Source organism: Ambystoma mexicanum, chromosome 5p (genome assembly GCF_040938575.1).
Source record: "Ambystoma mexicanum isolate Mex_15411 chromosome 5p, UKY_AmexF1_1, whole genome shotgun sequence".
Lineage (NCBI taxonomy): Eukaryota > Metazoa > Chordata > Amphibia > Caudata > Ambystomatidae > Ambystoma > Ambystoma mexicanum.
Window position 1 is genome coordinate 923,922,585 of NC_090930.1, and position 26,415 is coordinate 923,948,999.

Sequence of the window (26,415 nt, forward strand, 5' to 3'; positions counted from 1 at the left end):
ATCACCTTTTTGTGAGTTTCTGATACTGAGCAAGATTCATCATGCACGCATTAAGGGAAGTTCATTATCAACACATTTGGCAGAAATCGATATTATTGATCTCATTTATATTGCTACGTTTCAGCATTCTTTATAGATATTGATTGTGGATGAGAAATGGCCAGCTCATCTAGTTTGTTAATGTTCATGACTGCTGTTATACTACAGTAGACTCTTCTTTTGTACTACAAATACTACGTAATGTCAATCAAATGCCTGATTTTTGCCCCCACTATTAATGTAAGAAGGTCACCCTCTGTATTTACGATGCTTCTCCTGAAGACCAACATCACGACCTTCATGCCCCAATAAGCCTTGTTTCGTTCTAGACCTACAACTCTACTGCACTATAAAGCCACTCTGTACTCCTTTGAAAAATCTGGGCATTGTAAATCCTTCTATGTGGTGTAATGATTTTTATTAACCTGATATGTGTCTCACTCATTTAAGCGGGCACCTCTGATTTAGTACCCCCTGATATACAATCCCATGCCACAATTCTGGGGATCAGGAACAGGCTAATTTAGGAATCATAATTTCGGTTTATTAAAGTAAAATCAGTGCAAAGTTGGTCCCCATGCCTTATGTAGGGGAAGTCACCATAATATTACACAATCACTTACAACTTGTCCACAAACAAGACAAGTCTGCCTGCTTGAATCTCACTATTCCTCACACACAAACATCCATTTACATAATCAAATCTCTATATTTTTCATTACAAATCGAAATATGCATTCTAGTCATTATTCTGCTGCTTGTTGGCCACTGTATCAAAACTATCTTGGCTTCGAAATATTTCTAAATTACATATTAAGTTACAATTACAAATGATTCATAGAACTGTGCTTTCCCTATTAAATAGCTACAGGCTTCAGAGTACACATTATCAAGAAGATCTTCATTAGGCTATGGTACGGACATCTTCATGTTATGTTGATTTATACTGTGCACCGCTACCATTTGTATGGTCCCCAGGCACTCATGTGGCTGTGTAAGAAAGTGGGTGGGGTAGGTTAGTGAGGGAAGAGGGATGGGATAGAGGTTGTGCTCTTTCTTCTGTTGATGCTTGCAGAACCAGGAGAAACTGGCATCTATGTGTGACGGCTTTCTGAATGTGCTTTGATTGTGTGCACTTGGCTTGATGTGTCCGGAGGGGTAACATCCAGTGTCTGGGTTTTTGTTGTTGTTTGCGGTTGGTGGTTCTTGTGGCAGATGTGTGGTGTGTGTGTTTTTGTGTGTGGCATGGCTGGCCCTTTGAGTGTGTGTGGTAGGTGGGAGGTATTCTGGAAAGGAGCAGGGGGTGGTTAGGTTGAGCAGAGCAGGATTTAAAGCAGGGCAGCTAGATTCAACACAGTGGCAAATTTCAAGGGGGTGGCAGGATTTAAAGCAGTGGGAGACTACAGATGGCCACTAGAGATTGGTTATCCGTACTAGCTAGAATATTGCCAGCTACAGGTGAGGTCCTAAAGCAAACTGCCTTATCGATCTTACTGCCTCTGGGGTCTCCAAGGTGTATCCTAACCTGAAGGTCCAACAGTAAGAAAGAACCCAGGAACTGGTGCCTTCCAACAGGCCGGGTCTCACTGTCATTCATCTCACAATCTTACTCCTTATACAACTCAATGTTAACTATTTCTATAAAAACACTTTGGATATAAAATGCTGTCTGTACCACTGCAGACATAGCTCAAAATGTATTTGGGTTGGATTAAAATTAAATCTCACTTGATTTTAAATACGAGAATGCACTGTACATTTCTCATTTAATCACTATATTTTGTATCACCTTCCCAAAAAAAACTAACCTATTTGAGGCTTAACAGAAAAACAAAATGGTGGCTAGAGAGTAGCTATTTAATTTGGGGAATTCTGTTACTCAATTTGGATTAGTCTTTTAGTCTTTCAAGGTGTGGAGCGGGCAGAAACCCTCAAGTGTTCCCAGAGAAATCTTAAGCAGCAGGCCCCTATTGGTCGGCTTCCATGAAGTTAGAACTGCCTTCATTTCCTTTCTCTTCAGGTTCTATTGTGGACAAGTCTCATCTCCTTGGATGGAACAGGAGTCCTCCCTTCTGGAGCACTTACATTGATCTCCCGCATCCATCCATCCTATAGGAACAGGTAGTGTTCCTTCATGCAGCTTTTATCAGAGCACATCCTATCCCCTCTGTCCTCCCACTTTTTAAAGTGTAAAATATTCCTATGATTATGTCACACTATTTGATTTACCTCATATTACCATTGGCCTGTCTCATAGTCCGACACTTCTTTAGAATGCACATCCCCGATCTCAGTTGATTGATTATGATTTCTATATTTGTAACCAGGAAAAGGTTTTGACACAATCTACTTTTTCTTGTATTAGTTTAACAGATGACTTGCTTTATTTCCACTAATTAGAGAATTTCCATTTGAGGCTTAATAATAAGAGAAACGGGTTCAGGCAAACAGATGTTAATTTCCTGGAAGACCATAGATGTGATTGTATTTTAAAAACATTTAGAGTAGCCTAAAATTCTCCTCTCGCAATGAGTTTCCAAAGCTGGGGCTTGCTCGGAGGTAAACCTCTGGTCAACTTAAAGTCTTCACAATATCAGGCTAATTTGAACACAATTGTTATTAAAACCATCGAAAAAGAACTCCTGGTTTTGAACATATGTACACTATAATATATTGTGTAACAGCCGCCATGCTTTTATGAACTTTGTTCAATAATTCAGACAGTTATTGGATAAATGAATACACTGTCATATTAAAGAAAACAAATACAGTGATGTTTAATTTTGGCTTCGATTTTCAGGTATAGCAGGGAAAACTTCACTTCAGAATGAAGATTTATGTAACTCGTGCCATGTTCTCTGGTTAGCAGAGAGTGTATTTACCTTGGACCTTTCTTCATTTCTTGCTATCATTTTAAAATAATTCACAACTCGTGTTCCTGAGATTTAGTTTGTGGCACAATCCACACCATGTGTCGAGTGCTGTCTCTTTGCTGTGCAGGTGATTATCTGTATTCCAGAGGTGCATCCTTTTCATGCTAATTAGTGAGAGGCAGAAATCATGAATAACGTGATGCATTTTTCTGGCGCCTCTTATCTTTAAAATTAGGTCTCCAATTGGCTTTGCTTTTCCCTACACTGAGCCATCTGCGCCACACTTGGAAGAAGCTGCACAGTTCACAGATTGTTGGCATCAGTTTGCTTTAGGGAAACAGTTTTGGGTTCCTTTTATGGTGACAGTGAACAGTTAATTAGCAGCTGATCGTGTAGCAAAGATATCAACAAAAAAATATATATTTTATTTTTTATATCTAGCATTTCTAGAACAGAAAGTTGTAAATGAACAGCTTCCCTTGAAGCATATATAGAGGCAGAATGTTGAGTCAGAATGCCAAGTCTTTTTTCACGATCAATGATCATCTGACTAGACTGTGGAATTGCAGGCAGTTCAAAATTAGAGCAATTTCCTCAGTTCGGGGAAGCTGGTAAATCTGAATTACTGAAAACCTGTTGATTCACTGCAGACTAGAGAACCACCATATGAGTCGACCCTGAGACATTCTAGGGTTCTGGAGCAGAGAAGATGCAGGGGAAGAAAACACTCTGTGAGCCATGGAATTGCCATCCGCAAAGAGTTCAAGTGCAGCCCTCAGACAGCATGTACCAGATTGAAGTAAGATTTGTGCAAATGCTGGTGCTAGAGAAATGCCAAGGCAAGCTAAAGCAACAGGGGCCTGAACCCTGGGAGTTCCAGAGACACCAAATCTGTGGCAAGTAGTAAAGCTGACTAGAGACGAGGAGGAGAGAAGCAAACTAATACAAGAATAAATGGTGAGGAGGAGCACAGGGAATGAAGAAGCTGAAAAGTGGTTGAGGAGGTGACAGAGAGGGGTCAACCCAAGAGGAATAGCTTGATACCAGAATTTATAAGAGGGAGATGAGGGTTTCACCAGCTTAAATATAAAGAGAACTGAAACAGAGGAAAGTCCTTCATAAAGTATGCTGGTAGATGTGGTTCAAATTGCCAGCTAATGTTTAAAAAAAACTAAAGAAAGTCTCATCTTCCTGCCGTAAAATGAGGTTCCAGTTGTCCTCTAAATTCTAAAGAGAAACGAAGAAAGTAATGTATTTTGCATGTTAATATTTGTGAAGCATGGTTACCAGTTCAAGTCCAAATAGAATTGATAAGAAAGACAGTTATTTGTGGTTCAAATTGGTAGTAGCATTACAAATCACCAACCCAGAATCAGGACTTATGCCAGCATTGAAAAATCTATTTCTGTACCAAATAAGTATCTGTATATGTTTTAATGACTTCTTATTTGATGCCCATTGTGTTCAATAAGAAATACCCTCATGGTACTTATGTAAACCAAAATAAACTTAAATGTAGAACATGGCTGTCATTTTGGGACATATAATCCTTTTGGCATAGATCCTAGCTTTTTAAGGGCAGGACTCAGGCACCCCAATGCAAGAACCATGAACCATGGACCAACAGCTTATAGGGGATGTGAGCCTGAGCAAGCAAGGGCAGGGATACATCTGAAATGGCAGCAGCTGCAGATTAGTTATTGAATAATTACCAATGCAATGCCCACAGGAACAGCATGCTAGTGAATGTCTAACAGTTCTCCAAATCCCAACCACAGATGATAGGATCCTAAGTGCAGGACCCTAATCGCACTTGTAATCCATCCAAAAGGCGTAGTCTGGATAAAGCCCTTCTAAAGATCTTTCCCAACCAGCTATATCCAGTTGGAATCCAGTCTGAGTCTCTCCTGTCAGGCTTCTCATGCTTCTGTGCTTCTTAAAAGCTCTCCCTGCTTCCTATGTGTTTGAGCTTAAATACCCAGCAAACTCCATGTAGGGGCAAGTGAGTACAGTTCATTCTGATAGGGCAATATATTTGATTGCTCTCTGATTGCTTTTATTTCCTACATAACCCTCCTCTCAGCATCTAACACCACTGAATTACATATTTTAGGCAGAATTATTTCACCATTTTATGAACCTGGGTTGGCTTCTGTGTGTTTAGCAGTTTATAAAATCACATTTTCATGGGTCTCTCACTGTGTACAATGCATGCCATTTCCCTAAAATGTCCCTTTGCAGAGTTTAGATTTTGATATTTTAGTTGCAAAACTTCAATTTGTGCCAGTAGTCTCCATATGTATGGGCACAGCATTAGGCTGCAATAGGCATGTGTGTTTGTGTTTGTAATAGAACATTCCATGATTTGGCATTTTAAGGGGTTCGACAATATATGCAGATTTTAATTTATTTAAACCTTGTCAACAACACAATAAGCTAAGATTCAGTTTTATTCCTCTCACCCCACTTTATTTCCTGTCTCTCGTGTGAATTGGGATACACTGTGACATCTGTTTCATTTAGGGCTTACTTTGAAAAAACATTTGCACTGTAGAGTGCTTTTGACTTGGAGGCTTGCTATCCTTGGTGCTTATGGTCAACTGAAGATAAGATTCTGTTTGGCCAGGGTTACCACCCAGTCTTTCATTCATTTGTAAATTTAACCTGTCTAGCAAAGAAATGACAATTTCAGAAAATGTCCATGCTTTCGAGCTAATTTATGTATTTTTAAGCATGGGGCCTAGGCTCAAGCAATTTGTGAGGGTGTCTGTTTCTGCCTTTGACAAAGAGCATCCCAATGCCATGTTGACCTGTATGTCATGCAGATCCTCCTGCAGCAAGTGGGCTTTAACAGATCTGTTTCAGACATCACTTAGTACATAGACAGAATATATAATACTTTGCTTGCATGTATAGAAGTTGAATATTAGAATAATATCTTGGAGCAGGCTTTGCTTATCAGCTGTCGTCACTTTACACAACATGTTCTTTTTGAGAAGGTCACTGGGGAATTTTGTTTTTACTTTATTTTGTCTATTTAATAATACGTGCTTGCTGTTTCAATGTAAAGTATCGTTCTAACCTATCATTTAATAGAACACATTACATTTAATCAGATGATATAGTACAGATCTCTAAATGTGCCACGCATGCCACCCTCTGACCCTCTTTCTCTCATCCCCTTCAACTTTAACTCTGCTCTAGCTTACTTTGCTCCCACCTCTCCAGTGGAACTGACCCATACTCTTTGCTCTGTCAACCCGTGCTTTGCTCCTTTGTCATCCCTTTGCACCGCAGACGATCAAAGGCCTGACGCTTCTTGCTTGCTCTCATCTTCCCGTTCTCCTACCTCTTCAGTTTGTCTCTCGATGTACTGGCATCCTCCCAGCCTGGTACAGGATGGTCATGAGCATACCCATTTTCAACTAACTTATGGCTCACCCTAACAACCCCTCGTTGTATTTTTTGTAATGTATTTATTTTTTCTGCCACACAATTCCAAAATCTTTCAGTTGTCTTCAGTCATATTGGCAAATATCTCCAGAATCGCTCACTATCTGACACTCTCCAATCTTGGCGTTTGTAGTAAACACTCCACCAAAAAAGTTCTTGCCCATTTTTTCCAATTTCCTTGTCATTGCTACCATTTCCACCTCACTTTCATCCAGATTGTACTTGAGCTTTCTGTGGCCTTTGACACTGTGGGTCACCCCGCCCTCCTCCAAACTCTTTTCTCCTCAGGCTTTGAGCAGTGCTCCAATGTTGTACTCTGTACTGCCCATTAGCTAGTAATAATTGACGATTGGCTAGTAAGAAATAGTGTGTTGTGTGCATGTGTAGAACCGAGGTGGTGAGTGACTTTTTATGGCTGTCAAGTAGCTAGCAAATTGATGGTTTTACCACTGATTTAAGGACCTGCTATCCAACTAACCAGCCTACTATCCCTCTATCTCTGCCTTCTCAGTCTCCTGGAACTCTAACAACCCCTTACCAACCTGCTTCCAATTGGCTTTACTGCAAGATCTGGCCTGGGCCCATAGCTCTTCATCCTTTGCATCTCCTTTATGAGTAAACTAATATCCTTTGTCAACCTTAACACCCTTTGCTGATGAAACAGATTATTGTCTCATTTACATCCTTCATCTCTGACATCTTTGAACACATCGCCAACTGTCGCTCCACCATCTAACAGAGAGTGGCTCTATATTGCCTAATGCAAAATTCCTCCAAGGCAGGGATCATCTTTCTCTTGGCCTGCAAACCAAACCTACCCCCCATCTCCATTCTCCTTTTATTCCTCACCTCCTCACTCCATCTGGTTCACATTATTGGAGTCCCCCTTAACAAACAACTTCATCACAGCTTCTGTGGACAGGATTAACCTTCTAAATGTCAGGAAAATCTTCCCAGACCTCACCCACCACTCTTCTAAAACTCTGAGTTCTACCCTTCTCCGCAAAATCAATTACTGCTCTAGCCTGCTCTTAGCTCTCCCCTTCTATTCCTCTGCTCCCCTGAACAAATTACTTAACTGTCTCACATGTACCCTACATAACCTACCTTTATCCTCTCTTCACGTTCCTACTCCTCTTCAGATATTTCCATGGCCTAGCCTCACTACCTTGCAGACTGCCACTGATGCTCTTCTACTCTGAACAACCTAGCTGACTCACCACCAATCGTGCTACCTTATTATCCTCCTCATTACCAGTCACCGTAAATTGAAATGCTCCCCTCCTCTATCCATGTCTCCCACCATCATAGCAATTCAATCCACTGAACGTTTCAAAACGTAATGCTCAACTCCACCTGCTAGCCTGTGAATGGGATCCTTTGACTCCTCCATGAGATACATTCACCCCTAATCGTTTTGCCTGCTCTATTCAGGTGCAGAATAGATGAACAGTTTATAAATACTGGCTCTTTCAAGAAATGTTTACCATATTTATCTATGTCTTCTGGCAAGCCACAAGGAGGACTTAGACGAAAGGACATTTTCATATAAAGAAATGTCAAAAACAGAAGATGTTTTAGGCAAACATGTTGTTTTGTCAAGAGTGACAGAATGTCATTAACGGTGGTCAGTCAAAAGGCCGAATACATAATACCGAATGTCAAAAATCTCGAAACCAAAATCTCGAAAAAAAAAATATCGAATTATTTATTAATTTATTTATGTGTGTTTTTGGGGTCAGGTAAGTAAAAAAAATGGTTAAAATAAATAAAAAAAAAAAGGGGGTTGGGGGGGGGGCCCCCCCATTTCGAAAAAAAAAGTCATAAAAAAAAATTCGATATTTTTTTTTTCGGCCTTTTGTTTTCGAGATTTTGGTTTTCGAGATTTTGGTATTCGGTATTATCACTATGAACCATCCCTTCCCCCCAGAAGTTGTCCCCTCCCATGGGATCCTCCATCATATAACCACCCCCAGGGTCAGGATCAGGTAGCAGCTGCCGTTCCCTGGCCACATGGGAGTAGGTCACCATATCTTAGGGTTCTCTTCAGAGAATAAGGGAGCATAATGTATATCATCCAATGGAATCATCCCTTGTCCCTGGTGGTTGCTCCTCCCATGGGATTCTCCCTCATATAACCACCCGCAGGGTCAGGATCAGGTAGCGGCTGCTGTTCCCTGGGAACATGGGAGAGGGTCACTGTTGGGGAATCTGCGATGATTCCAATGGCTTCATCACAAGTGTAAGACTAAGAGGTAGGCTCGGGCAGCCGGTTTGTTGAGCACAATCGAAGAAACAAGAGTTTTAGTTGAGTGGTGTGTGAGCTGCAAATGGATTTGTTTAATGGAATGTAATTGGTCATTTGTATAGCGCCTTTATCCCATTGGTATGGCCTCAAAGCGCTGTAGGTGAATGCCCTCAGGGGACCGTAGACTTAGTCCAAGGTTTGGGAACTTCATAGTTTAGAATCCATGTGTGCATTTTGGCTAAAGTGAAGTTGGGTAGGGGTGGCCTGGTCCCTTCTAGCTACCCATATCGAGTTGGCACGTGGATGGGTGCTTTGAAGTTGACTGCAGTAGGCAAGAGTAGCAGAATGTGTCCAGCTAGACCGAATTTGTGTCCTTAGGGATAGCTGCAATGTTTAGAGGTTGAGTCTGGCTGCAATGGCGGTGCCCATGATGAACTGGTGCAGTTTCAGGTTGCTGTCCAAGAGAACCCCAAGGTTGTGAGCTATGGGTAATGCAGTAAGGGGGTGAGGAGATCGGGGGAGAGTGAGGTGGGGAGAGAAGGGAAAGTGGGGTTGGTGTGGGAGGCAGGGAGAAAGAGGACTCCTTTGAAGGATTTAGCATGAGGCAGGTGACAGAAATCAGGGCTACAAACATCTGTGTTTTTGCATTTAAAAAATATTTTCAGTGTTTTCAGGAATGTGACTGTGTAGCACAAAATATAGTAAGTGCCTCCACCAGGTCCAAGAGACAATGCCTGAGGGAGGAACTGTAGCCGCTGACGCTTATCGTCCAGAGTTATCGCCACAGAGATAATGAAGCTACATCCCAGTGGATGGGGAACCACGAACTTCCTGGTGAACCAGTGATATATCTACTGCAGACCGCGACTTCGGAGTGCTAAGCCTTCATATCAGATGGACATCCAGAGGTATGGTCTTGACGAGGCTACCACCAAGACACCTGAATATCACATCCGTGTTGAGTTGCTGAGTGGCTAAAGATTTTGCGAGAAACATGTAAATATCTTGTGGGTCTGGACTTTCTCCCTCAATCCCTCCTTTCGCCCATCTTGTTACTCATGGAATTGGCAGACGTATCCAGCACCGCGAAAAATCTTTCATTTGCCGATGAGAAATGTTATTGTGCTCAGTTAGTCCCCAATTACCTTTTTCGTACCAGGTCTAAATATCTGAATGTAAAATGATTTTCCTACTGTGCGAGGTCTTTTCTTTGCACTATTGTTATTATGGACCTCGTTCCTGGCATAATTTGGTGCTTTTACTGCATACTTTGTACATACTTGTTAAAATATATGTTTCTAGCATTGTGAGAATCTTTGGGAGAAGTGTGTGTTCTTTAAAATGCACACAGACGTGCACATACCCCTCCACACTATCCCACTCCTACCTATTTAATTATTTATATCTGGTTATTATTATTATGGTATTTATTGACCATGGACCTAGCTTCAAGAAGCAACAGAGCGCTTTACAGAGGAATACACCAAGACAGCTACATAACAGAGCGCTTTACAGAGGAATACACCAAGACAGCTACATAACAGAGCGCTTTACAGAGGAATACACCAGGACAGCTACATAACAGAGCGCTTTACAGAGGAATACACCAAGACAGCTACATAACAGAGCGCTTTACAGAGGAATACACCAAGACAGCTACATAACAGAGCGCTTTACAGAGGAATACACCAAGACAGCTACATAACAGAGCGCTTTACAGAGGAATACACCAAGACAGCTACATAACAGAGCGCTTTACAGAGGAATACACCAAGACAGATACATAACAGAGCGCTTTACAGAGGAATACACCAAGACAGCTACATAACAGAGCGCTTTACAGAGGAATACACCAAGACAGATACATAACAGAGCGCTTTACAGAGGAATACACCAAGACAGCTACATAACAGAGCGCTTTACAGAGGAATACACCAAGACAGATACATAACAGAGCGCTTTACAGAGGAATACACCAAGACAGATACATAACAGAGCGCTTTACAGAGGAATACACCAAGACAGATACATAACAGAGCGTTTTACAGAGGTGTACAACAGTACAGATGCATAACGGAGTCCTTGTCAGAGGTTGCAGAACAGACAGATATACAGTGGGAGGTAGGGTACAGAGTAGGGGTACAGCTGTACTAGGTGGCGGGAAGGAGAGGGATGGGTGGCATCTAGTGAGGGGTACGTGATGGCCTTGGTGTTGAGGAGAAGAGACTCCTTGAAGAGGTGGGTGTTGACTTGAGTTATTTTCTCAATTGTAGGAGCGTGGGGGCAAGTCTGATGCAGACGGGTAGGAAGTTCCATAGTTTTGGGGCATAGGAAGAGAAGGCTTGGTTTCTGGTCCTTAACTTTTTGCAGCGGCAGATTTCAAGTCGACACATGCCCTGGCTTCTGCTGGTGCTCTGTCTGCCGATGATGCCGAGTTTCTCTGCGAGGTAGCTGGGTGACTTGAGGGCGACTGCCTTATACAAAATGAGCAAGACTTGAAGTTGATTCATGCGTGCAGTGGGAGCATGTGAAGGCCGATGAGGGCGGGTTGCTTTGTCTTTCAACTCTGTTGCGTTGCCCTAAAAACGACTATTTTTTTTTCTTCCCATGCTTTATTTTCTGTCTTCTTGAGTACCCGAAAGTATAGTGTGTCCTGGTAACCTTTCAATGTAAATCAATGGGATAGCTTTGTTTTGGGAGTAAGTGATGGAGCAAAATCTTAAATCTCCTGCCTTTGAACATTTAACCCATAGTTTTCCCTTCCTAGCAAAAAAGAAAACTCTCTCTCTCTCTCTGTCTCTCTCTCTCTCTCTGTCTCTCTCGCTCTCTGTCTCTCCCCCCTCTCCCTTTCTCCTTCTCTCCCTCTCTTTCTCTCCTTCCCCTCTCGCTCTCTCTCTCCCCACTTTGCCAATGACCATCCTCAGCAGCAGTCAGGATTCGTGGTTGGTCGCAAGCTATTGAGGGGGGAGCGGTTTAGACTGCTGTGTGCAAAGGCCCTTCCAGGACAAATGCAACACTCGGTGGAATCCGTACCTCCAGCATTCCCGAGCCCTAAAAGAGACGTAGTTTAGTTTGTTTGCTTTTTAGGCGCTTACACAGCAAATAAATTCAGTTTCAAAGCACCCACGGAGATACGCTGGTTTAACCAGTAGGTTTAAGCTGCGAGAAAGTAAACACTAGGAATGGTAATGGACGGCTAGCCAGTGGAAAATACAAGTTAGCCTCGCATTTGGAAACGGGCCAGGCACACAATGCAACATAATCATTCCCATGAACGGTTCACCATGAGGAAAGCACATATTTCAGAATGCAAGATGTAACCCCTCTGAGACAGGCATTTATTGAGTTACCCTGGGATCGGCGATATTGTTGCATAGCTACATACGGATGCCTAGTTCAAATAGGAGTTTAAAAGAATGCACATTTCTCGTTCTTTAAAAATTCATTCTAAGCACCGAGGTAATGCACCCTTTAATTACAACTCACCAGCAGCTAGAAACAACCAAAGATTACTAAAACAGAAACAACCAATTGATTGAAACACGGAATTTGCAACATTCAACTCTTATAAACCCAAAAAGCCTTCCAGTTTTCTCACTGCTGGTGAGTGCAGATAAAAGTGCTTTCTTTTTTCTAATCACTTAGGGAAAGTTCTCTGAGTCTGCATTATTATCTTAAATGCTACAGCAATTATCTGAGGGTTTAATCAGGCCTTCATATTTAGGCTGTCTCCACGGCATTAATGTAATCGTCACTTGCCATAGCGCCCTGGCCCCCATCATACACTGATCTAGTGCTCTCTCACTTTCTCGCTCTGTTGCACTCCCTCTGCCACTTTCTCTTTCTAGGTGGATGAGAGTCGTGCCGTCAAGTGCACATTTGCTAGCGCCACTTCAGCAGTTGACAGCTACATGACAAGAGGGGAAAAAAAACAGGGTAGCATATTTTGTTAAAAACCAGCTATTTAAAAAAAAAAAAAAAAACAGCAACAAAGGAGAGGAAATAATTTCCTTGTACCAACATTCTAAACCTCCTTTTAATGATTACTTGCAGTACAAGTTGTAATCCTAATAATAATGAAACACTTATTTTACTGAGCAAACAAGATTATAAATACCAAGAATAATCATATAAATTATTTTCTGATACAAGGTTCTCAAGATGGACAGTCTTATGCACTCCTACTGGAGCGTTTTGAAATACCACAAAGAGAAAGATCGAGGGGACAAACAGCACCAGTGAGGGTTTCAGCCTGCTTTGCATAAAATCAAAGCATTTTGGGAATGAAAGAATCACCACATACCTTTATATTCGACAAACGCCTGTCATTAGACTGTTGTACGGTTGAACCCCAAGTCCATAATACACACTGGGAGCGGTTCTCGTTTTGTTTTTCACAGCACCCATGCTAAGATTAAAATGTTTGTAACATTGAATTGAGTACACTATTTTGGACAGGTTCAGCATTCGGATGAAAGGATAGCATGACTGTCATCAGTCGGCCTAAGGGTCCTTTGAAATTGGATGTAATGCAGGCTGAGCATTTGTTAGCAAGGCTCTTGTGGATGATGCCAAGACATTTGAGATGGATTCTTTGTTCTATAGCACACTTTTTCATTGCTTCCAAGGTTGAAGATATGGGGTCCCAAAGTTTGAGAGAGAAAAATCTGTCAGGCAGCCTTGATCTGGAGGATTGTATTAGGGGAACATTTTCTTCATCATATGGAGCTGGGCGTGAGATTTTCAAGAAATCTGGTTGATGTGAGGAGTAAACATATCTGCTTATCCTATAAATGCCTCCACGGTATAGAGAAGCGACCAGAGCAGTAGACAGAGGAACAGTACCAATGGCAACAGAGTAAAGCTTGATAGGGAGGACAAAGCGGCAGGGCCAGAGTCCCATGGCAGATGCTGTTTAACACAGTGAAGTGAGAAAGCAATACGGGTACACGTTTGCTAAAACTGCAGAGCGAACAAACAATGCATTGGATCCTTGAACCAGTGCATGTTGAGAAAACATTGTTAAATCCCACAGTAAACTGAAACCTGTTGGGAAACTGTGCGTTTAAGGCCACAGCGAACTGAGAAGAGATTAAATCATTGCATGTTGGGAAAACTGAATGGTAATGCATCTGAGTATTACCAGAAAGACAGGCAGATCAAGTGGTTAATTCAACATCCGATAGCAGCTTTATCTACATTCATTGCTGAATCAAAGGATACATTTAAACTTCTCTTCTGAGTGTGTCATCTTTTTATATTGACATTGCATCTGCCACAATGGTCTCCTCCCGCCCCACCAAACTGAAGACCGTAAGAAATCTTATGACAATGGCATGGTAAAAAACTACCTCCAGGAGGAGGGAAGGTGTATCCCTTTTGACACTCACACCCTTGGTATAAATACTGGTGGACAATTGAGCATTTGGCAGAGTACATTTCTAAATGTATTGAGACACCTGCAAGTGTACTCACAGCTGAATGTTCATGTCCTGATATTAATGCCAAGATTTCTAATACCACGCAAGTAGATCAGTCTATTAGTCAATGGTGAAGAATTATGGCCCAATTTGCTGATTTGGCAATTAAGGAAATTGACCCAGATGTCAAAGTCCCTTTGTTGAGAATGGGCTTGGTAAGAGCATTGGAAAAGATTAAAAAAACATTCATTGGTCAGGAGAGGGCAGTGTCCTAACTGAGATGTGCCTTGCAAATGCGTAGTGGGGTGCTTTGTCCAAGGTCAGTCATAGTGGACGGTCTTCAGGAAGATAGGCAAAGCCCCAATACAGTACTTTGAAAGGGTAACCAGAATTCAATAATTGACAGGCTACACCCAGCTTTCTCGCTCAGAGGAACAGTGTCCAGGATGAAGTCTAACCGAAGCCAAAAAACAGCTAAACCAGTCTCAGGCAAACATAGTCTTCCCCCTTCTTACTAAATCCAAGTAATCCCTAGGGGGGAATGAAAAGAAATATTTGCAAGATTAGTGTCTGATACCTGGAGACCAATGAGTAATCCGAACAGATAAGGGTTATGTTATTAAATTCCAAGATAAGACAGATTTCCCCAGAATTATTTTTTCCCAGGCGGACATTTTCCCAGGAATACAGCACAAAACGCGACTGTGAACATTCCTTTAGAAATTATTATGTAGGGGCAAGGCGTCGGCCAGGAAGTGGACTTTCCCACAGACTACATTTATGCATCTGAGGGTGCTGTTGTAGGACAGCCTGGAGCAGTAACGAGACTGCCCCATGAAGGCGTCTGCAGGGTACCACTTGCGCTCCTCACAATGGTGCCTGTCCTCACATTTTCCTGATCAGGATAGTGGAGAGGGCGACGGTGTAACCGTGAGGAGGTGCTGCTAGTCACACTTCCGCTGTGAGTGGGGCGTCCACTTGTGATCGTGGGCGGATCCCCAGTATGCCGATGTTGTATGTGCTGAAACCTGTGACACACCCAATACTGAGGAGAGGGAGAGCGCGGGAGGTGGGCTCATTTAGAGCTGGGCATTGTGTAAGTGCAGAACTCATCTTGATTGTACGCCTTTGAAAGGCTACCAAGGCTACTGTTCAAAGCACCGACATGGCATTTTCGGGATTTTACGGACTTCTAGCGAGTGCATGGAACCCCTCGGCCCCCCAACACCATCCTCTCAAGAGCTATTTTAAGAAGGGATAATTGGCCTAGGGTACAGGGAGTGCACCAAAAACCGAGATCTGCACTCAAGTCTTAGGCATGGTGCCTAAAGTTACCCCAGCTTAATTCATTTATCGATTCCTCTCTAGCTAACCTTCGACTTTTCAATGCAGAACAAACAGTCAAAGACCCTTAAGGGAGGCACTGGGGTGGGCAATGTTAAGCCGATATAGGGAAAGGCGGGCTAAAATGTAGTGCTCCGGTCCTCCCATTCACATGAGACTATCCCTGAAGCCTCCTGCTCACACATGATAACACCTGACAGGGGCATGGCAGCTTGCGTTTCTGTTCAGGATCTCTGCTGACACTAGGAACAGCAAGTACATAAAGGGAAAAGGAATGACTTTAAAAATAAAGTTCAGAGTAAGAGATCCTTCCGATTGGGACCCATGCTCCATCCTTCTTCCCTTCTCTCTGGTCTCCCACCTTGGGCTACCTACCCCACTGCGCTCTTCCTTGCTGCACTTGCACCTTCTAAATACGCACAAGGCATAGTAGGTTTGGCTGTCCCTTCCCCCACTGTACTTTTTGTATATTTTAATTGCACTGCAATCCTATGATCCCTCCCTGTTGCCAGTGTAATGTTCAATGAATGGAAACGTTTGCTCCTGCGGTGCCAGACCGTCAGTGGTCCACGGATGCGTCCAGCTTGCAAGTGCGGAGTGGAGGTGCTTTAACTCATGGTGGCGTGCATCTCGGCGCATCTGCTGGGAGATCTTACACTGAATGTACTGACTTGGAGGCAGGAAAAGCGCACGCTGTTTTCCTGCAGTTGGTTAATCTCCCTTTCTTGTTCAACTGTACTTGGCGCAGGCTCAGGATTTGGCCATCGCCCATAACTGCTTAAACACCGTTTAGAAAGAGTTGCATATACTCCGGAATATTAACAGACATTGTGTACAGAATGCGTGTCAGTGGAACCGGACGTTGGCCGACGTATGGTGGATTTCCGACTGCTAACAGGAAGAGGCCCACCGCAGGATAACGACATCAACGGCGTCCATCACGCGCTCCCCCTCCCCCCCCAGGCAGCCCACCTTCATCCCACACCCGCTTTCTCGGTCGGGCAGTGTCAGTAAAGTAGAATAGTCAATCTCTCTCATTGTTTGGTATTCTCCCCGGTTATCTGAACCCCAGAATTCAGTGCAATGTAAAATCTAGAAACCGAATTCTCCAGGGACTAGATGGAAACGTTGAGGATGAGGGGGCAAAGGTCATTGTGTTTTTAGATTTGCAGCCAGCACAGGCATCGAAAGGAGTACACATGTTAACAACACGGAAGAGCACTATAAAGGGGGACGGGGTGATTTGTATTTACTATCGTGAAGGCGTCTTTCACCTTATATCCGTATCTGGCCGCATCTACTTAATCTCATTTTGCGGTGGGACATCTCGCCTCATTTTGCTGTGGGTTGTTTGGGGTGGATATAAGGTGTAACATAGGAGTTCAATGGGTTCGGCGGCGGGGGAACCTCTGGGGACAGAAATGTGAGTATGGGGCTGATGCCCCAATAAAAATCACTGCGGTAAAATGCGGTCAAATGTTCCTTGCGGCCAGATGTATCGGATATGTTAAATTACATCCTGTGACGAGGTAAGTGCCTCCAAGTGGTACCGGCTGTTTAGTGTGATGTGCTATGGAAGCTGTGTGATAAGGGGTGAATGATTAAAAAAAATGCAGCCACGCTCGCCCTGCAGAGGTAAAACGCTGTGAGTTAAAGCCACCTGAAAAAAGGGGGAACAGTAGACTGGCTATACCGCTCCCACCACGTGGGGCATCATCATGCAGGCACATCAATCACAGACAGCTTTGGTAATGCATTACATAAAACAAGGGGCAAATACATTTAAAGGGCTAGTCAACAAACATTTAATATGCAAATGAAAGTGACATCACATTAAATTTATTTTTTGAAAACTACACGGGGCCTGTTTCACAGAAGTGTTTTATAATGGCGCAATCCCATTGGAAAACACTCTGTGAATCCGGCCCATGGGTTCCAGCTTTAAACTCGTAGAGGTTTTGCTTTATTTATCACGTTGTGTCTAGGGTGGGCCACATGATTTTCCTCTGGTTACTCTTCTTCTCATGAATACACAAACAAGGCTGCATCTCACAATTAGAACTGGACTAAAACTAGATGGCCAGGAACTTTCCCAATGTACTGTGCCAAATCTAATAAAGAAGATGGCAATCCCGACCAATGTGACATGTGAAATAAGAAAGCACCGGATATGCGCAGCCATACTTCAATGAAAATGACACTAAATACCTCTTGAGATCAGTTTATAAGAAATCAACATAAAAAAATATATTTTGAACCCGGCCCTTTCAAAAAATACAGGACACTGGCCTGTTTTTAAGTAGTATGGTGACTTAATTGCACGTACTGCACTAAACCATTAACCAAATCCCTGAAAGAAGCATCAACCATAAGCAGCTGCCGCATGCCATTGTGGTAACGTAAACTGAACTGTACCCCAAGAACGACCCCCCTACGTGTTTGTTTTTTTCTTCCTTGTTCTCCATCTCTGCGCCAGTGTGCTAACTGAGGTGTGTCTAGGGTTGGGCCTGAAGCGAGGGACGCAGCTGGCCTCCTAGTACTTGCTGGTCCAACCGCGGCTTGCAGAGCAGGCTCAGCACTCCTTCCCACTGGACTGTTGCTCTGGGAGTAGTTTAGGCTTTTTCTTTTTTTTATAGCTGTGCCTGATTGAGTCTCCACACCCAGGAGCGGATGCGTCAGCTTTTCTATAGCTCAGCAGCATGGTTATAACGCTGTGCGGTCACATGGCCTCTACTCCTCCCAGAGTGGTGTGGCGCTGATTGGAGGCTGAAACTGGGGCAGCAGTGATACTTCCCTGGTCAGTCGAAGCCGGAATTTTCTCCCAGGTTGAAAGGCATAACCTCATACACCTTGGTCAGGCCTTCTAAACACCATTACTGGACCGCCAGTGAGGGTTGTGGGAGGAGTTCAGGGGGGAGGGTTGATCTGCCTGCATAGAGCTTCTCCTAAGAGCCGCCCCTACCTTTGGAGCCAAAATCCTTTCAATTGCAACTCTAGGACATTCCAAAGTCTGGGTCGTATAGCAGGAGCTATCAGTTATGGCCTTCATGTGTCCAGGTGCTCTTCTATGAGGGAACAAGCCATTTTAGCCATTTTAGGGTAAATGATCAGGGTAATAGCACACAATTGAACCCTTACTTTTTTCTGGGCACAACAGCATGTTCCTTAAAACAAACAGTTAAGAACACCTGAAGTGCAAATTGTTTTCAAACTGGTATTTATTTGTAATACAGAACTATTTTTTTAAAGAACTAATTGTTGACATAGTAAGGTGGTGGCTGGACTTTTCAGAAATCCCTTCCGTGCCCCTCCCTTCACCCGATGCAAGCGTCATCTGTTTGGGAACCAGAACTAGCATAACACTGTGAATGTGCAAATGATCTGCGATTGCACTGTCAGCATCCCTCACTGGTAGGCACACTGGGTTGGTGCATGACTCCAAGATCCTGCAGAGTCCATTGGAGAAATTTACATCTAAATTCTAAACATTTGTTAAAATTAGTTCTGCCTCCATTAAAAGTTAATTATTGGTGCAATTATGATTGGGTTTTCAGCATCATAAGTAACCTATGTTATGTTGAACAATATGTTCAACAGAAACCTCTATTGGAGCGATGTTGCACTCTCCAGTGCTGCCAAAACGGCCCTTCTACACTTTATGAACAATTCAGCATGTCGCTCAATAAAACAGAGCTTGAGGAAGGTAAAAAAGAAATGTTTAATATTGGTATAATCAATCGACAATTCATAGGCAAATGACTATTTGAAAATACCAATTTTAAACATGTTTTCTTTACCTTCATCAATTTCTGTATCATTGAATGACTTATTGAATTGTTCATAAAGTGAATTATGGTGGTTTTGCAACATTTCCCTAATATATTTTTTTTAGCATAATGCTATGAAGTGTAGGTTTTAATGCTGAAAACCTACTGATAACTGCTCCAATATTTAACTTTAAATGGCGGTAGTACTAATTGTTAATAGACATTTTTGAAAAGAAGAACAAATCCATATTCAACAAATCAATAGTAAATGGTTTCATCAAAGTCTGTTTCACCGATACATTCTTCTTCTCTGATGTTTTAGTTCAGCTACAGTCAAGTCCTTGATGACTGTACTACGCTACGCGTTTCGGTTCATTCTAAGACCCTTCTTCAGGAGGACGACACTTCACATCCTACAAACACATTTCAGAGAACATACAGTTGAATATCAGTAATGCGATTAAACCGACTATCATTTAATCAATTTCGCAAACAATAAACTGCCTGCTAGATGGTCTACACTTACATTACACAACAATCTCTCAAACAAGAAACTTACACCAAAGTCTCAAGATAGACAACTGAAAACAAACAAAATCTACTTATTAAATTCCAGTGGCATAAAAACATCCACTTATAAAACTCTAAGAATGTAAATTCATAGTTCCAAGCTCAAACATTTCCAGACTGGAACAATTTTGGAGTCTTGAAGACTTGATAAGTAATTCTATTCTGCCCTCTATTCAAGATAATGCAACAATCTGGAAAAGAATGGTTGTTTATGGTGTTCCAATTACATTAACCTTAGAATGGTTTAAGATTACGTTCTTTAAATTTCATACCTGCTTATTTGCAAATGTGCAAATGCCATGGCAGGTGCAGTCTATATATTGTACAGTAAATGAAAAAATCTAGAAATTAAGGAAAGAGCAAATTTGCCAGTGTGTAATTTACTCTGAAAAATGTAAATTTAAAGATCTAGAAATTAACATACCTCTTAATCCATGCAGAATGCACACAGTAGATATGGCTCCCTCGCATGTCAAAAACTGTTTACTTGCAAACGTTCTCCTTATAAGGTGAACTACACCGTGGAAACTATTACTATGGTAAGTTCTGTTGTCTGCTTACAGCCAGTGTGTTCTTTCCTCGATTTTTCACAAACTTCCTTTCCTTGTTTCAAAGAAGTTATCATAGCGTCCCTTATCAGTTTCATAGTTTGCTATAAAAAAAATAGATTATCACTGTATTGTAAGTGTATATAAAAATATACTTCCTTCATTATTGCAGTCTAGCAATACTTGCATTAAAAGTAAACACTGATTACATCTTGGTATTACTTAGTATTTGTTAAATATTATAAGTTACCACTATCATGCCAGTTAAATGTATAATGTATAACTTGTAAGCAGGCCTCAAAATCAGAATTTGTCACTAGCCTTTGGCTAGTGAGAATGGGCTCCTGACGGTAATGGTGTGATGTGTGTGGATCATAGGGTGGAGGGCGGGGGAGTGAGTTACTTTTTATGCCTTGCCAGTAGCTTGCAACTTGCCAAGGTTCATGGAGGAACTCGGCCAAATACTGGCCTGCTGGTAAGTATGTGACAGATTGCCAGATACCTGCTTGTAACTAGGGCAGACTGGGGTACCCTTCCTGCGCTTTCCTGTTACTTCAGTTGTACTTTAGTTTATTATTTCCAATTGAAGCAACTGCCATAATGACCTTGACTGAGAAATGAAAGCAGAGGACTGGGGCTTAGTGTCTACTATGGCATGGAGTCCTCTGGTAATCTTACTTCTGCTGCAACAATAATCCACATACAGCTTTCTATTAAAATATGTCCTCCCATAGTGAGAATTGAGGGAAAAGTTGCGCCCATGTACTGGGATGAGTGGTGCTTGATGGAAGGTATTCACTGTCACTGCATGCACAATTTTACTGATAATGATTGCGGGCTGTTTATTGCATCACTATGACCATATGCCATTTTACTCTTCAGGGGTAGCAACATACCAATTCGAAGCATGGCTCCTTATCCCCATCGAAGAGACCCAAACCAAACAGGATGTAAACTACAACTGGTAACATATTCAGACCCAGGTTCCAATAAAGTGAGGTATTGGGCCTCCAATGACCCAATTGCAGTCCTGCATCATATAGGCAGTGGGAGTGTGACGATTCATGAGGCTAGGGAGGTGAGACCGCTACCCGATAGTCCCCCTAGAGGCGATCTAATGCGGGAGGACCTCATAGGAAGGCACTCCCCTACTGGGGAGAAGGACGACCACCTGGGTGATAGACTGCCCAACACCCAAACCGATCCGAAACCTCTAGCACTCTTTGCCCCCCCTCCCTGACTGACACAACCATATGCTATTGTAATATCAGGTCAGTTTCACCAATTGAGATGATTATCACCCAAGATGTAAAATGCAACATCATGTTGGTGTCAGCAACTGAGACAAAGATTGTCCGAGAAGCAAAAGCCAACCCCAATGCAAGTACTGAGAAGAGATATCCCCAAGGAGCCATTAAGAGTAACTCATGGAACGAAAGAAGCCATTCTATAGCTCTGCAGGGGTGGGGAGGGGTGGTCGCTAAAACGACATAAAAACAGATGAGGGACTCCATGACCGAGAGAACCGCCCTGGAGGTGGGCCAGCCAAGAGGGAAAGAAGCTCCAGGGATGCCGAAAGTCTCGATGCACTGGAGACTGGAAGCAGCCGACGAGAATCCTTAGCCCGGTGGTGTGGAGCTGGTCTGGAACATGCCTGGGTGCTGAGCAACGGTGGTGCGACTTGAGAAGGTGGTCTGTGCGGTACTGCAACAACACCCATACCACTGGCCTGACAAGCGTGAACGAAGAACCTGGAGCAAGAGTCGTGGTGACAAGGAAGCCCTGCAGAATGCTCCCGAATGAATTAAGACCCCGAGAAGAACCGACAGAGCATCCCGAAAATTGGAAATACTGAGTGCAAGTTAACAAAACTTGATAATGCAAGTAATCTTCCTCGTGGCAGTACTTGGCAGGGAAGTGAACCAAGTGGGCCTAGCAAAATGGGGAGGAAATAAAGGGTTTGGAACCCAATCAAGATAAAGTTCTGGGACCCGAAGCAAAACCAAGGAGGTATCAGAGGGAGTCGCCCTCAGGACAGTGGCAGAGATAAGTCCACTGGCCACCAGGGAAGGATCTCGGACCCTATCCACCTAAGCAATGGGCGAGGAGTGCCCACTGGCCACCAGGGAAGGCTCTAGGACCTTGTCCACAATCGCAGTGGGGAAGAAGAGCCCTGTCCACCATAAACATTGGGGAAGAGGAAACCACTGATGATAGAAGAAGGTTCTGGGACCCCAACAGAGAGACATTAAAGACATTGTTGAAAGCAAGTTACAAAGGCAAAGCATGTTGCAAAAAAAGCTAAAAATATCAAGTAGTACCAAGAGAAGGGACTAATTCTCCTGGTAATCACACGGACGAAGAGTCGCCGGGGAAGGCAGTCATTCCCCCTGGTTCTTTTTGAACTTGTACAGAATCCGACCTGCAGAATAGAACCATTCTCCTGGAGAGAACTGTGTGTAAAGACTTTTTGAAAATGGCAAAAAAGGGTAAGGGAGTCATTCCCCCTTGTGTTTGTTTGAAGGAACATTTTGGTTAATCAACAATTCAGAACCGGAAGAAAGGAGCAACTCTCTTTAAAGAAGGAACTTGTGTTTGTTTACTCAAGTTTTATAGTGTGAGGGATAGAAGTAGGTTTTGACACAGGACAGTGTGTTTTTCTTTGACAGACATTCTGACAAACCCTTTCAGTATTAGTTTTGAGGCAGGGAAACCCCCCTAAGGAATTAGGGATAGCGAGGACCTCTTTGATATTTTCTATAATAAAAGTCTAACCAAAATCATGCCACCTTCTCCTTCCACACCCTTACAGGAGGGAGTGACAAATAGCCTTTTCAAAGGTAAACACTTAGGCCTACAATCGGGCTCAGTTCCACGTTTCCAGAATGCATTGGTCAAAATCAGAACGGCTGTTTTGCAGGCAAGTTTAACATCAACACCCAAAGCCAATGTTTGTTCTTTAGGGTGTCATGTTATTCCTGGCACTGTGTGCAACTGCGTGCAACACAGGCAACCAAATCAGCCAGCCTCCCACATTCTCCCTCCCCTCAGTATTGGGTGTGGCAAGTGGACTCTAGGACTGCACAGACTCGGTGCATCATGCAGGCAGTGTGCTGCAGTACAACCCAGACAGGATTGGCAAGATGGTGCAACATGCAGCACAGGAGCCAATGCAGCGATCAGGCTCTGGACACCAATGCCTGACTTGAAGCAGCAGGATCCGAACACAGAGTAGGAGGAGGCGAGTGCACCTGGGAATCCTGATGCGTAGAATGGGTGGATTGTGAGGCAGGAATTAGTGTTTTTGTTTTTATCCCACTTGGACACACTAGACATAGTCACTTGTTTTATTTACACTTTTCTCAGCCCCAAATCCTAACATCACCTTCTGCAGACAGTCAAAGACCCCAACATTTAAAGTTTGCACTATTGTTTTATGGTAATTGGCCCACAAGTAGTCCTAGGGTTACTGTCTTTGTTTCTTTTGCCCTTGTCCAGGTGGAGTGGGGGGTTCTAAGGCAGCGGAACTACTGGTGGTGGTGGAGGAGTTTCAGGTGATGGACACAGCCTCTCCAGTATGTCAGACATGCGTATAAATCGTGTGTTCATGACCTCGGTGGCCTCCCTCATCTGCTGACATGTGCATGCTTGCATCACTTATTTCCAAATTGTCTGCCCTTCCCATTGTTAGCTACCAGCACCCTTGTATCTGTGCTTCGCTCACTGTGTATTCCCCCCATGACTTGTAAAGTTCTCTGTTCGTTCCTGAAGCTTGGTTTATGCTCAATAAATACCTCAATATTAATAACAGCTTTAATAATAATATTATTAACAAAAATAGCTGTTGCTTCTTGCTACTCCTTGTGCTGATTGGATCTGCATATCCTGCTTCTTTTCAATCCACCCCAATGCCTTCTGAAGTCCACAAAGCACATACACTGTAATCTCCTTAGCTTCCTGCATTTGCTCCAGGATGCAGAGCCTCTCCAGTACTGCTTGTGGTTGATAATATGGGCAGGGGTCCCGCAGGAACAATGGATGGTGTCTCTCTAGCCACTGCAGGCAGTGTTGCTCCATGATGGTTTGCCTGCACTAGCCGTACCTCCAATATAAGACCCTTTGGCAATGGTGCAATGAGTGTCATTGTGATGATGACAATGAGCTTATTCTTGGGAGTCCTACTCCCTGGGTGGACTTGATTTAATGGTTCCATATGCAAAGTGGCGGGATGGCATGGCACCCAATTAATGGCATTGGCTGCCAGGTGCTTTTGGGAACCTTTCCGAGATCGAAATTCAGTGGATAAGCAGGAGCTAAAAGAAGCTCATGTGTATATGGCAACCAGTGAATGGGATTTAGTGCATTGTCACAAATATAACTTCCACGTAAGAGGCAAACATAACATTGTATCCATTATTTATAACCCCTTATGCTTTAAATGTTATATAGATGTGCCCTAATGCACGTTTATAGATTGTCTCAAATGCGGGTCGGTTGGCGAGTTGTCTCGTGAATCTGTCTGAGATATTTTGGGGCAGCTTGGTGAAGGCATTTGTGTGTGAGGGACACTATTTTGAGAAAGATTTTATCCTTCGTAGATGGCCAATTATTAGATCGTCTGTGGTTAGAGATATGGGCTTTCTTAGGAATGCATTGAGCTGCTCTTAAGGCGTTGTTTTGCAAAATCTGGATCTTATTGGTACTGTAATTATTACTCCCTACGTATAGGGCATTACAATAATCCAATTTGGACAGAACAAGGGCTCTTGCCAGGGTAATGCAGTTGTTGGGGGAAAGGAAAGGTTTAGCTGACATGATTGCTGTGTTGTTCTCCCTTGGAAGGCACAAGGATATTAGGTTCCATGTGTTAATATCCCTGCAAAAATATCGCCATATTTCTGTGCCGATATTAAGTCATTGAACCTGCAGGGGACCCCACTGCAACCCCCATTATATTTTTTATGGAGCGAGGGACATCCCTGCAACCCCCGGTCCCAATAACCCCATAAATTACCCCCCTAATAATATCGCCTATGGCCTTACCCCACAACCATATATATGGCGATATTATTGGTGGGGATAATATTAGCTGATACCGGATATTAGTGATTACCAATGGATTTGTTTTGTAATGATTGCTGCTGCTCTTCTTCTGTTTTGGTGGTGCCTCTATTTGCTGGCTAGCTCTAGCTCCACCAGCTGTTGGGGGAGTTTGTGTTGGTTAATTACTCAAAATATTTGTTTTGGCAGCACTGTAGAAACTCCAGCCCACAACTTCCATGATTCTCCCATCATTAACTATGCTTTCTACGGCTGATGGGAGCTTCAAGCCAAAACATCTGGGGAGTAGCGGGTCACGCACCATTGCCATAGAGGTATTTGTGTCAAGATGGGAGCCTCCTAGGCCCATGGTGCTAGGATGCAATGGCCATGACAGTTGGTTGTGGTGGTATAGAGTTCTGATGTTTGAAGACTCTAGGGAGGGATTTTACATTGCTGTATGTGAATGGCATAGGGTATTGACTATGAAAAAGAGCGTTTTAATATTGCAGCAAACAATAATAGGAAGCTTTTACATTGTCAGCCAAGAGAGGGTGTTTACAGGTTGAGAAAAAGTGGAAACGATGCAGATCACTGAGAGATCCCCATATTGAAGAGACCTTTGGTCAGTGACGGGCCCATTTCCACCAAGAGTGAGTGGTTGGTATGGAAGGAACAATCCACTTTAGAGCTGTTTGCTGAATGCATTGAGAGTGCAGACAAGTAGAGAGGATGTGGTGGTTGACGGTGTCGAAGACCACTGAGATCCAATAAGGTCAAGGCCCCTGCACCCACTATATTACATCCTCCATACGTTGATTTATAATTGTTGTGGGAATTATTTCCATGCTCAGACCTGGTCTGAATTTAAATGATGTTAGTTTGAGCAGATCGTGTTCCTCTGTGAAAGAATGCAGTTCTTGGGCCACTATGTTCCAGTTGTGTAGCCCGTTTACTGTCTTTCAGCACAGGTGTACACCTCACCGGATATTCTGTGTGCTAATGGCAGCGTGAGCTATGTAGTGTATGGGGCAGGAAGTGGACCAAGTAGGGTGGGGGACGGCGAGGAAAAAGGAGTGGCTGAGACAAGGAGGAATGACAGGAAGTGGGAAT

The 26,415-nt window shown here is 43.1% G+C and overlaps 1 protein-coding gene and 1 long non-coding RNA gene across 7 annotated transcripts in view; one reads left to right on the forward strand and one right to left on the reverse strand.

Moving 5' to 3' along the window:
- Positions 1-26,415, forward strand: part of LIMD1 (LIM domain containing 1) — a 681,428-nt gene that overhangs the window by 254,177 nt on the left and 400,836 nt on the right. The window lies entirely within an intron of this gene.
- LOC138481285 (uncharacterized) overlaps positions 11,495-26,415 on the reverse strand; it is a 124,154-nt gene continuing 109,233 nt past the window's right edge. Inside the window, exon 3 of the long non-coding RNA XR_011274213.1 lies at positions 11,495-12,520. This is a non-coding gene — a long non-coding RNA (uncharacterized lncRNA). The remainder of the gene's footprint in view (positions 12,521-26,415) is intronic.